Below are 13229 nucleotides of genomic sequence, written 5' to 3'. Positions count from 1 at the left end.
CCCCGCTCCGCAGCCCGCCGGCCCGGCGGCCCGGCGGAGGGGCGCCCGGGGTGTCCCGGGGCCCAGCGAAGGGGCGCCCGGGGTGTCCCGGGGCCCAGCGAAGGGCCGCCCCGGCCGCGACGCTGCTTCCACCGGCGCGGCCTTCCGCTCTTCGGGCCAGGAGGGGCGGCCCGGGGGCCGCTGTCCGCCGTGCCCCGTACCGCTCCGGAGCTCCACGGTCCCCGCGCACCTGGGGCCGTGTCACCGGCGGGGCCGCGCCCCGCGCACCTCTGTGTGCCAGGACGCGAAGCTGAACGCTGCCGCGGGAACCGGCACAAACACCGCTACGACCGCCAGGAAACAGTCGAAGAAAGTACTTCTCTCTTCCCCCCACACGCTGTCGTCTCTTAAAAGGCGCTGGTGAGAGCAGCTCCCGAGCCCTCAGACTGCCCTGCCTGCCCTCAGGGCACCCGGAGAAGGGGAGCGCAGCACCCCAGGGACACGCGCGCGGCCGGCCCGAGCCCCTCCGAGCGCAGTGACCCCGGCACAGGGTGCGCGTAAGAGCAGGAGGGAAACCAAAACCCCCCACAGGCAATGAGGAGCTCGAACTCTCTGGAAATACATCGCTTTCTGCTGTACTCCTGCCTCAGCATTTTAGGATTTTATTTCCAAGCCCTTTTGTAATTGCCTCCTGCCGGGGATTTTGCTCTCATTTCCTTCTGTTCCTTCAACTTAAAGCTACTGCATGCCCCTGCTCTGGATGTCAGAACACCCCTCATGACCCTCCCTCACAGAGCTCTCGCCTCGCCCCGAGCCCTGCTGGGACGCACTCATGGCAGGAGCCTTCCCACCACGATCCACCGAAGCAGTAAGGCAATACTTAAAGTAAAAACATCAAGTACAGTTGAACAAAAAATAATGATACTTTGAAGAGATATAAAATGCTATAAAACAAAAGCCAGCAGGAATGCTTTCCTACTTCTTTTTATCTACAATAAGTAAATAATTTTAAGAACTTTAAAGACTTTTCCTGCATTCTCCATTCCTCCTCTTACACAAAATAAAAAAAGGCATACAAGCCCTTGCACATGCATTGTATTTGGATTTAGGTGCAATCCAGAGTCAGACACCTCAAAATTGATGGAGATTTTCTACAATTCCACTTGAAAGAAGCAAGGAGGCTGGTTTCAGTGCAGCATCCTGAATTCAGCAAGCATAAAACTTTTCAAATGCCAACTGAGAATTCCAGTGAAATGTCATTTTCAGCTCCGTAATTCTCAAGTGCCACTACTAGCCCCATTTTCAGGATGGAAAAACAGGCAAATTCAGGGGAAGGCCTGAATTCAGCTCCTTGGGCTGCTGGAAGGATCTGTCCCACAAGGTACAGGCACGTAGCTCATGGCAGGGATGACTGCAAACAAGTAAGCCAGGCATTCACTGATGTGAACGGACTATCACTTAAATACGACGGACGATGCAACCATGCAGCAAGTGACAGCAGATACAAGAGCAACAGAAACGAGGTCGTGCGACTACCCGAGACGGTTGCACACACACCTACATAGTTTAATAGCATATGACTTAAGCAAAGACATAGTGAGTTTCCAGACTTGGTGTCTGTGTTAAAGTAGTATACTAGAAAATGGAGTTTAGATCACCAGATCCTATCCCAAAGAACCCTTCAGTAAAATCTGCCTCCCAGAATAAATTTTCCAGTCTCCTCTGTGGCCAAGGGTGTATCCCACTGTAACCACCGTCTGAGAGCAAGGTTAGTCTTCCTTTCAGTCACCACGTGAGAAGATACAAAGCTTTTGTAAAAATGATCACATGCCATGCAAAAGGCTCAAGTTGGCTTCATAAATACTAGGCGTAACTGCTACAGCACTTTTCTTTGTCTTATATTTTTGTTAATACTAACAGAATTCAGTAACTGACTTGCAGGGGTGTTTGTTCTGCCAGCAGACGATCTTCACGGCTCTCAGTCCCTATTGATCTTCATGCGCAGGGTTCAATAGCAAGTTCGAGTTTCACAGCTAAGGTGATTCACGTCCCTGAACACCCTGTCAGCTGAGTTCTGCCTGGCAAAGACAATGGGGTGTAAAAAGTTGTGCTGGGGTTGTTAAATCGTGAACACGGGTGTAGTCCTGGACACTGCAGGAAAAAAGTACGTTTCTAAGCAGCACGATCGCCATTCTAACAGCTAGCTCTTCTGGTGCACACTGCTGGTGCCTCCCCGTACAGAGGGGCACCGAGCACGATCTGTCGCATCTCAGCAGCTGATACCGCCCTCCCTCTGTTTAAAGGCAAAGCACGGCGCTTTATTTTCACCAATCTGCCGCTGCAATGTGGTGCACTGCCTTCTGCACGGAGACGAGAGGAACAACACACGCTGCCTTACAGTCTTCTGGTTTTGTATTGTTTGACAGTCCTGAACAACACAGAGCCTAAAAAAATGTATTGTCTGATCTAAAACACTACCGATAGAGGCCAGACTTTTGCAGAGGATGCAAAAAATATTGTGCCTTCCTTTTTGCCCAGTACTTGCATTACTGGCCACAGGCACTGTGGAGTTGCTTTAGTAACTAGATTGACACATCAGCATGAGAAAGTCTTCAATTCCAGTTTTTCAAATGCAATTATTCAAAATAAAAAAGAAACCACACCTCAGCGAATCTGAAAGGCTATTCAGAAATTCCTTTCATGTTGGAGACAAAGTTATGGGCATGCTTTGCCCACAATATGTAGACAAGTATTTTTCACTACAGAAAACACTGGAATTTGCTCATATGAATATCGAAATCTTCCCTCTATTGATTGCCTCTATTTTTTTTTCTGTGTCAGTTTTAAAACCACATAAATTACTCCTCCCCATATACATGTTATTTGACTTAAAACATCCAAAGACGACATGTCACCAGGATGGATGATGTTGTCAGATGGCAGAGATTAAGCTAACTACCGGCCATGAAAGATTTCCTATTCCACGTCTAATTAAACAAAAGCTTACTGTTCAAACAGCGTTCAGCTCATTTGCTCCAACCATCTACAACGGCAGCAGTTACTCTGTGCCAACTACACAGCTTGATTTACTAGTAGAACTTAAACCTTAAATGGGCTGTCATTATGCAACTCGGAAAGAACAGGGAATTAGGTCAAAAAGTCTGCTTGGGATGGAAGAAGTACTCGCAACTTACTATTACTACTTAAACCAAAAAACACATTCTGCATCACCACCAGAACCACCATCTGAATGCTCTGTGAATGCAGTGCTAACTTGTAATTGCAGTATTTCTGTCCTGACTATATCTATAATCTGTATTTTGCAGACCAATGCAAACCATTATGTTTTCGTGTTCAGCCACAAGAAAGTTACTTTAATAAATGTGTGGGTATTTTTAGCCTTAAAAAGGCAAATCTAATCGACGCATCAGGCAATGATTTGCTGCGTTTCCTTTCACATGTTGGGCACATCCTGAAAATTTCAAGCAGCAGGAAATTTAAAAGGATTTTATATTGCAAGAAAAAAGTAAAATCTGAAAAAAATTTACAACTGCATCACTGTTGCAGACTCAAGTTTGTACAATACAGACTTAGTTGAACCAGAGCCTGAGTATCCATGACGCAAATGCACACACATTTGACCAGGGTACCGCGTCTGCTGCGTACAGCTAGGACCCGATGCCATCTCTCAGCATCGTATGCTGCGGTGAACAGATCCACGGTAGTATTCTTCCACAGCAAAGTGCTGGAAGTTTTCTGGGCATGCAGAAAGGCACTGGATGACCACCACCAGCCAAGTGACTTGACTTGTATGCTCACAAGATAAAGAGACTGCTCATCCGAGGGAAAGCAGAACACATCCTGAGCAGTGCCACGTACTTCACTCTCAGTAGACTTCTGGGCTGACAGAGAAGGCAAACAGGCAAGACCTGAACTTAACCACATGTACAAACTCAAGATGTACTCTACACTGCAAACTAGGTTCCAGCTGCTTCAGAACAGCTGTTGAAGCCAGGAAACGTCTGGTTTGATGCTGAACACCTCCAAAGCTACATGCTTTTGTTTCCTTTTTGCTGATTTATCCATCCACTATTAAATGACTGGGGACCCACATACGTGAATGACGTTTTTCTGCATCCTTGGCATTCACTCTGAGAACTTCTACATCATGTACAATTTTTACAATACAACTCATACACAGACACAGAATTGCAACATGAATCTAACAGGGAGGTCTCCTTTTTGCATTGCATTTAAATGGTTATAGCAATGATCACTTCAGCACATGGACTTACCCACACAGTAAAATATCTTCTGCACAATTCCAGTCTGTAAGCAAAACTACAGGAATCACAAACAGCTCCCAACTCTTGGGGCTAGACCACGTCCCAGCTGAGTTTTGACTCCGTGTCAGGGCAAGGCTGGTTTATCCAGCACTTCACTGCTCACCAGCACTCTCCTCAGCTCTGGTGCAATGGCCAAAACGACGCCATGGCATGCTCCAGCTATGACACATCAAGGCACCTGGAACCCATAGCACACTATGGTGTGCACCCAGCTGTTGGAAGTCAGCTGGACACTGACTCCATAAAAAATTCCTCTCCATGGTATGTACTGGGAAAGTACACTTCACTGCTGTGCATGGTTGGATAGTCCTGTAGAAAAATGAAGGTGACTTAGGCCAGAATATTTGCCTGGCTAAGGAAAAAATGGTTTTAGACTATTTTTAAAGTCATCAAATGACTTGGAGGCTAGAGGAGACATCTGCAGTTGGGCCATGAAGGGTTATGAGAAGGGTCAGTGTGGTTCTCTAAATAGAACTTGATGGGAAAGTTACAGAAAGATTAAACAGAGGTGTTTATTTTATAACTGTCATCCAAAAGCAACATCTGTGGATGCATACTTCAGCAGTGAAAACCCTAGCTGTGACACGAGAACATTATTTGGTAGCATTCTGCCCTGCCAGTGGTAGCTCAGAGGCTTCAAAACGCAGAAACGTGTTCTGTACTGAGGAAGTGTTCCCTGCCAGAACTTGCTCTCCTTTTCAAAATGCTCACTTTTCATGGAAATACATAGATAGTACATTAGCTAGTTACCAGGCCTCAATTTTACAATGACCACATAGAGCCAACAGCAAAGCAAACCGATGGGACTGAGACACTCGAAAAACCTCCTGTGATGGCAGAGTGCGTACCAGATGCTCAGGGGATTCTGCATCTAGCAGCTGCATTATTCTCTCTGAACCAGGTCAGTACTTCTTGTTCTGCAGTTTGACTATATTCAGAAGCCTTGTTGCACACCATTCGATTCCTGCTGCATGAAATCTATACCATCTTGAAGAGTCTCCATGTCTGGAAAGCTGCCACACACTTACTGCTGAGACCACCAGGCTTGTCAGCATTCCCATGACAACATCCTCCTGTGGTGGAAAACAGCTTCTCCAAAGAACTCACTCTCTGTCATCTCCTGATCTTTTTAGTGTGTTCAAAGATACACCCAGGATTTCAGGATTTCTGCGTCTCATCTGGGAACCCAACGACCAGTCGGACGGCTGGTGAAGGAAGTGCAGTCGAACAGCCAGCCATGCAGCGCAGGAGCCAAACCCCCTCCACAGCCAAGTCAGAACAAAACACAGGCAGCCAGGGAAGCCTGTCTGTCCTGTCATTTTATCCACTGCAACTAAACTTCCCTGTTTGCACAGTGTTCGACAGCACTTATGGGCGGCTCTGGGTAACCACCCTCCCACCCTCAGGGCTCGGTGCCAGAAGCCCTGAGGACTACCTGGTACCTCGTCTGCCCAACGCTTCGGACACGTTGGGCTTCAGTTTGCTCATGGACACCCAGATCTTTCCCCCATCAGGCCGCATGACTCAGAGTCTGGGCGAGACAGAGCTATAGATGAGGGAAAGGAGCCAGCTGGCTGAAATTTAATCCGCATCAGACTGAGATGGAACTGGCAGATTAGCAAAACTGATGATAGCAACATTCTCCTTTGCCTCTGTAGCAGAAGCCTCGCACTCAGCATTTCCAAACAGATTTTTATGATCTGCATAGTTAATGAATGGCTCCTACTCTTACATAGAGACACACACGCATCTCTTTTCCTTAGTCCCCTTTTGCTGGGCTATAACAACTCTTTTTTTCTAGTCATACCTTCCTACAGCAATTAGTTCCTGTGTGATAGACTAATTGGTGAATTCTCTCTCTATTCAGGAACATAGAACATTTTAACCATTCAAAGTCATCTCTCATCATGCTAACACTTCCAAAGCTGCCTATAATATGCAGTACTTCTAAAGCCACAGATTAAAGAAGCAATGTGAAATATTTGGACATAACAAAGTTCTGAAGAGATATTCTGAAGTTTACTGCATCAGAATTCCTAGAGACAATAGCATTAAATTACATACAGATGTATAAGTATACATAAATGTGTAATATCTCAACAATCAATTACATCTGAATATTTACTAGATATTAAAAAGTAAAAGCAGTAAAGTAACAGAAAGCTTACTATATGCAAACCAGTATGAAGTGTGGTTATAAACAACAAACAGTATGTTTTGCAAATTAAAGGGAAGGGTGGGGAAAAAAAAAATCAGGAAATATTTTGTATTTATGCTATGTGCACAGAAACTCCAGCGTCATTTATCAACATAATAGCCACACATAAGACTTTCATAGTTTTAATCTACTTGCACCCACAGTCCTGTCTTTATGGTTTTAAAACTTCAACAGGCCTTGTCCTCCTGCAGAAATAAAAATTTTCTCCCTGACTTTTTTTTTATACATATAAAATAGGGGTTGGGGGGTGATGTTTACAATCATTTGTTTAGTTTTCTGCTGAAACAATAAATTTTTAGTAGCAGCACTTCTATGTTAAACAAAGACCATGCAAGGCCTGTGCAAGAGGGAGTATTCCCTTCTCCGAGTTTACACAAGTCCAAAATGCTCGCCATAGAATTTAGGGCCTTATTCAGAGCTTTGCCAAGAAGTCTAGCCAAAAGCAGCGTAAAAGCAAGCATGTGCTGTGTAACCAGCCCTAGCAGCAACAAAGGCGGGGACGCCGGCTGCAGCACTGCCTCGCCGTAACGGGAGGCTCCACTCGGTGCCACGGGTCCATTACTGCCCCGCTGCACATCTGCAGCTCTGGGAACCTGTCCCCACACAGGCAAGGCTTGTACCCAAAGGAACGCACGTCCACAGACAAGGGGACTACAAGGGAAACTGCCGCCAGCTCATACTTCACAGTCACACTGCTTTTATGTGAACCGATCCACGCGCTGCGAAGTGCAGCCACCTCTGCAGTGAAATGCCGCTGCTGTTCTATTCCCAGCAACACCCCCACGCAGGCCAAAAACTCTATTTGCTCCTCTTGTAATAGAAACACTGCAAGTGGAATTAGGTAAGGAGCACGCAAAAAAATAAAAAGACCTTGGCCAGGTCAGCAGCATGAATGCTCCTGTCTGACTGCAGGAAACCCGTGACCTGTAATTGCAAGGAGCAGTCAAGACACTCTTACCCAGCAACCATTTAGCAATTTGAAATTTTTAATAATTACAAAGCCAGAAACATTTCAGTCAGATTGAGAAACACACTGAAGTGATCAACGCTGCCTCTGTGTACACAGCTGGCACGCTCAGATCCTCTCAGCGGGCTGTGAGGAGGCTCTGTGCCGACCAGCCTCACGCAGCCCAGGGCTGTGCTGTACACCGGCTCTTCCCGATGGCATCACGATGCCCAACAGCCTCCGGCACACATCAGCACCTCTGTCTTCATGTGCGTTCCCAGATTGTTTCCTCAAGAAAAGCTTTGGTTCTGATTTTTATCAGTTAAACAAACCTGCTCAGGCATCCATACTATTTACCGATCACAACAGGATTTCTTGATGAGAACAGCAATCTCCCTGACTCAACAGTTTGATCAAGCGTGACGCAGCGCCAGGAGCAGCCCCCCTTTCACTGAACGTCTTGTCCCTGGCTTTCCCAGGGCTTGTTGGCTGCCCTCTGCAACCCGCAGCCAGATGACAGCAAGGCACGCGCGCTCCCGGGCTGGGAAGAGCTGCCCACGACCACAACAGCTGCCTGTCCTTCCTCCACACTCCTCCTCGCTGCCCTGCGTCCCGAGAGTGAGGTCTCTCCCTCCCACGGAGTGACGGGCTGGCGCTGGCTGCAGAGACCCGGGGTGCTTCACACCCAGCTCGGCCCTGCCTGCTCCGACGGCTCCCGAGGGGCCAGCGGCACACAGCCCCGGCAGCGCCCGACACAGTCCCATTTGTAACGCCCAAGCCACTTCAGAGGGAACACCACTACAACCTTTGAGATAAGTCTAAAAAATTAATTCGGCGGTGTTGGAAATTCACTGATGCTTTCCATGAAAACAGCAGCTTCCCATATACAGCTCTTGTTTCTGCACAGTTCCCCTCCCAAACTCTAAGCCTGTTCACCAAACAAGAAAATCTATTTATTTTGTTACCACATTCAGGATGGAGAAAATTCAGATTTTAGTAAAAGCCACCAAATTTTATTTTCAAATTTAAAATTAACTGGACCTAAAGAACTAGTGCCTCTGCCCGATATCATTTCATGAGAAGAGCAAACACAACTGAAATTAATTTATTTTTAGTACAAAATATCTTGTAACCACTTCTTTTTAAAAATGCTCAGTCAAAACTGAATTTTTTGTTTTAATATCCTTCTCACTGAGATCTTCTGCAGCTTTTTACTTATACACCAAATTCATAGTTTTTAGCAGGTTTTTTATTATTTTTAGCATTATATAAGGTTATCAGAAACACATGTATATGAAAGTCAAATCAATACTTTATAAATTTAAATGAATAGGTAGATGTCTTACTGATAACCTCTTACAGAAAGACCTGTTGGGAGTAACCAACATCGGAGAAACTTTCTTACTGCAGAAAGTCTGGAAGATAAAACTTGCATGTATCCAAGCATACACATTCTCAGGATGAACCCTTTCAGTTTATTTTATACATATATTTGAAAATAAGGTATTTTTAAAGATACCTATACTTCTAAATTTGTTACTATCAGCCTACAGTTTTCTGCATACGACAGGGTATAAAAGTTGCTTTAGGAAAATACAATTAGATTCAAGAAAGGTGTTTAAATATTTTTCATAATCACTTTCAAAATCACTTGCATTTTCCAGAAAACATTCGATTCCGCTGTCACGTTAAGACAACTCTCCCTCTCAGCACCGCACGGTCAGTAAGTGGTGTCTCCACAGGCCAGCTCAGCAGCTCCAACCTCTCCATCCTTGGGACAGACCAAGCGAACTGTTCCCGTGCCCATCTGCAGAAGGCCACGGCCCCTTCTGCACGGAGACCGGCAGCGGCTCTCACACACGGCTCTGCGGGGTGGCCTGGCCGTGAGGGACGATGCCCACGCTGTGCACGGCAGGGTGACGGCGGACACGCGCCCGCCCCACGAGGAAGGCGCCGCCAGCGACCGCGGTACCGCCACCCTGCCAAGCCACCGCAAACGCCTTTTCCTACCAAAGCCCTTCACCTTTACAGATCACCAAAACACTCTCTTATATAAACGATGTCATCTGCACCTAAGAACATCTCAAGCAGCGACACAGAGAGAACCAAGTTTACAGATAAAGTTAACGCTTGAGCGGAGAACAGAAACCTACTTCCCCTACCCCAGCAATCTGGCTTTCAGGCCAGTGGGGGCTGCTCTGCCACTAGCGTGTCTTTGCTTCGCCCAAAGTGCCAAAACCTGCTAATTCAGGCTTCCTTGTCTGCTTTATTTTAGGCTGTCTTACTTTGGGTAAGACTCCCCTGTCCTGCGTATATACATTCAATGTTGGCAGAAAGTGGGACATGTACATAGCACTGCTGAGATATATATATATATATATAAAATTTTTTAACTGCAAGTAAAAATTACTTCAATTTAAAAGAAAACGTTTTACCAGGGACCGTATTTCTGATCCTGGCTAGCACCAGTTTGCTGCCTGAGTACAGCAGCTCTCAAAGTCACAGCCTTCCCATCTTTGTAAAATATTTGAACACACCCCAGCAAAATCTCCTTCCTTCCTGCACACTGTGGGACCAAGAGATTAGATCAGCTCTTTTATTCAAGATCTCTAGCTGCAAGCTACACAAGGCACATCAACATAACTGTAAATGTAACAAATGTAACAGGTAGGGGATGTTATCACTTCAGGTGGTCAAAAACAAGTCTTGGTTCTTTGTGAATAATTCGGACGGTTGCAAGACAAGGGACTCCTGAATAATCCCTTTAGGCGCCTGGGCCTTGGGAGAACAGGGATGCAAACTACAGAGACAAGGAGGCTGCAGGATAATTTGAAGACCCCTGCCGAGAGACGCCAAACACATGTGCGACGGACATTACCATATATTAAAGAATTCTCAGAAAAGCCATTACTATGATAAACATTTCTTGTAAATGTAATGAATATGTATGTTAACATAGCATAAATACCTAGTAACTGTGTCTCTTCGGTGCACACGTTTGGAGGAGAGATCCCCCGTGTGCCCGGCGCCGCAATAAAGAATACCTGCTTAATAGTCTGCCGACTATTGAGTCTTCAATTCCGGCTTTTCACGGCATCAAACACAAACAGCAATGCCCTACTTACTACGAGTGTCCTAGCAGAAATGTTATGATACCACCCACTCCTTTTTCATTTGAAAAATACAAATGGAAGGGCCAGTGCATGCTGAAGTTTTATTATTTTAACATTAATTTCAAACTAAATAATGTTTGGAATTACCACAGAACAGCAGATTCAGGAAGCTTCAGAAAGCATTCATGACAACTTTGCAAAAATTATTGTACGATACATACCTATCACAGTCAATCCTACAATTAGAAATTACTTTAAATGCTTCTGGGTTGCCACGGAATTTGATATTAGCACAATAACTATTATATACAGTGTTGCTACAGTGAACAACAGGCAAACACAGCATTATCTTTAACTTTGATGACATCACAGATAAAGTTGGTTCAGTGCATTCCCTAATTGCTCAAACCACCGTTTAAACAAAATTGACTCCTGTCCTAAGGGAGATTTGGGAATGATTGTGGATGGTATGCTAATCTGGAAGGTGTGAGCCTGTCAAAAATATTGGTTACGCAGCTCCAGTAGCTCTGCTACCCGTTGCAGCATATACGTTGTCTACATAGCTTGTTTTATCATGACTCTGCACGATGTCAGTAAAAGATGCATGGCTGACTTGTAACAGCACTGCTTACAGAAGTTTGAGTTTTCAGCTTTGTAACTGAGCAACCAAGTAACCAGCTGTTTGTGGAGAAAGAGGTAACCACAAATAGCACATATTCTCAGCTAACAAAGCCAGTGTCATATTGCAGGGAATTTGAAGATGCACAATGCCAATTAAGTAATTCTATCTACTTTCTAGCCAGTGGGGATTGTTCACCTACATTACAGTTTCTGTTGTCTTGGTCCATTTCATGTTGTGGTGTCAGAAAATACCCTCAAAATTCCGCATCTGCTGGTATCTACTGATGCTCCCTTAACCATAATGAATGATTCTTCCTTCTACAGCATTTACTATTATTCACTAACACATAATACTGCAGTAGAAAGCTTTGGAAAGTGTCAGGTAATTATATCATAAACTGTGTCTCCCTGTTACTCTGGAAGACAAAAGTAACTTGGGCAGAAAAAGCTGTTCACCATGCTGCATCTCACCAGTGAAACCTACAGGCTTGCAAAGGGATTTCAATCTACAACACTGCATGCTTGAGCCTTGCTGGCATTTTAGTCCCTACCAGCAAAACAACCGTCACCTGTAGAGCAAAACCGAGTAACCAGAGATAAGATTAGGTACTCAGAGTAAGGACATAATCCTCAAATGACCAAATCGCACACTTGCTCAAGAAAATATTAGCAAGCTTATTATGGGAAGTTAATGTGTTTTGCTTACTGTCTGTCAGTCACAAGGACCTGTTTTGACCCCAAAACCCCCACCAAACTACACTAAAATATAAATATTTATCAAAATCTATAATTACTGTGCTACTAAATTTCCGGATGTATAAACATGCTTTGCAGAGGGCGCTTTTCCTTATTTTTTGTGCCCTGTCCCGCCAAGACCAAAGAGCTTCCCTGACACCTGTGAACGCAGGCTTCTAGAGCACTGGGGGAAGCAAAGCCTCCCTGACCCAAGAGTCTCTGTGGGCCTTTGGAAAAAAAGCCATGCCAAAGAATCACACCTACAGTTCTTAGCTGAAGAAAATTATCTTTCTGAAATCAGACACAGAGAAAAGTACTGCAAGTTGAAAATGAGAGAAAAGAAAAACAGCTGGATTGCAAAACTTTGAAGTTACGAGCACACTCAGCAGCAAAGTCACAAAAAACAGGTTGGATAGGAACCTTTAACACTCAGATGATCTACTGTTCTCCTCCATGGAACTGAATTCTGGAAGAGAAAAAAAAAAATGAAGAAAACTAGAAATAGCTGCTACTTCCAAAAATTAAAGACAACAATCATAGACAACACATACTTGTAGATAGATAAATGTATTCAGATTTCTCCCATTTTTTGCTCCTCTGAGATGAAGTTTAAATTATACGATAACCCAAGGAATAACACTTTGTCTGGGACTGGATTAAGGTATGCATTGCAGCAACAGTAAAGTCTTACTAACCTTTATATTCTTTCTTAACATAAGCAGTATTCAGGTAACAAACAGTTAAAACAAAAAAGTGGAGCGTTTTAGAGCTCCCAAGTCACTGTGTAGCCCTGTATCCCAGTATTGCCATCGCTAGTAGCACGCTACAGCCTTCATGCTGAGTTTGCAAAGCCTCAGGACTGAGGCATGCTCTGTCAGAACTATTCTTGACCCGCTTGCAGCTTTGTTTCATTTGGTTTAGCTGTGACAGCTATTTCCCCAACTGACCAGGTGTCCGCGGCTAATCTGCTTCACTTGTGTTTATTGTGAGATACAACCATAGTTTTATACACCCAGCAGTAGCAAGCAGTTTTTCTACATGGAATGAAACACTTAGAGCTCCATAGTACTGATGTAGCATAATGAAATACAGGCCTGTATCACAGCAGGAGAGGCCACAAGTGGAGATGTAGGATGCAACACAGGAGTGCAGGTGCGGGTTGGTAAGACATGAGGCACAGACTCATCACTGGAAACCTCACAGCTATAAACTCACCAGTGGTCAGTTAAAGAAATGTAGATGTGGAGCTGCACGAAGCTGTTGGAGGAGGA

General features: G+C 44.9%; 1 protein-coding gene across 14 annotated transcripts in view; it reads right to left on the bottom strand.

Annotated features, from left to right (window-relative positions):
- Positions 1–13229, bottom strand: part of TMCC1 (transmembrane and coiled-coil domain family 1) — a 122387-nt gene that overhangs the window by 72839 nt on the left and 36319 nt on the right. The window lies entirely within an intron of this gene.

This window comes from Opisthocomus hoazin, chromosome 11, assembly GCF_030867145.1.
Source record: "Opisthocomus hoazin isolate bOpiHoa1 chromosome 11, bOpiHoa1.hap1, whole genome shotgun sequence".
Classification (NCBI taxonomy): Eukaryota; Metazoa; Chordata; class Aves; order Opisthocomiformes; family Opisthocomidae; genus Opisthocomus; species Opisthocomus hoazin.
This window is presented reverse-complemented; position numbering and strand designations above follow the sequence as displayed.